This window comes from Theropithecus gelada, chromosome 16, assembly GCF_003255815.1.
Source record: "Theropithecus gelada isolate Dixy chromosome 16, Tgel_1.0, whole genome shotgun sequence".
Taxonomy (NCBI): Eukaryota; Metazoa; Chordata; class Mammalia; order Primates; family Cercopithecidae; genus Theropithecus; species Theropithecus gelada.
Genome location: NC_037684.1, coordinates 37,236,955 through 37,237,449, shown reverse-complemented (window position 1 = coordinate 37,237,449; position 495 = coordinate 37,236,955). Strand labels below are relative to the sequence as shown.

The window sequence follows — 495 nt, the reverse complement described above, 5'->3', positions numbered from 1 at the left end:
CTAGAGTTGTCCACAGTCGGCAATGGTGATCTTCTTGCCGGTCTTGCCATTCCTGGACCCAAAGCGCTCCATGGGCTCTGCAATATTCATGCCTTCTTTCACCTTGCCAAGGACCACGTGCTTGCCATCCAACCACTCAGTCTTGGCAGTGCAGTTGCAAAACTGGGAACCATTTGTGTTGGGTCCAGCACGTGCCATGGACACGATGCCAGGACCTGTCTGCTTCAGGATGAAGTTCTTATCATCAAATTTCTCCCCGTAGATGGACTTGCCACCAGTGCCATTACAGTGTGTGAAGTCACCACCCTGACACATAAACCCTGGAATAATTCTGTGAAAGCTGAAACCCTTATAACCGAATCCTTTCTCTCCAGTGCTCAGAGCAGGGAAGTTTTCTACTGTCTTTGGAAACTTGTCTGCAAACAGCTCGAAGGAGACGTGGCCCAAGGGCTCCCTGTTGATGGCGATGTCAAAGAACACGGTGGGGTTGACCAT

At 50.5% G+C, this 495-nt stretch overlaps 1 pseudogene; it reads right to left on the bottom strand.

Moving 5' to 3' along the window:
- On the bottom strand, positions 1-495 carry LOC112608860 (annotated as a pseudogene).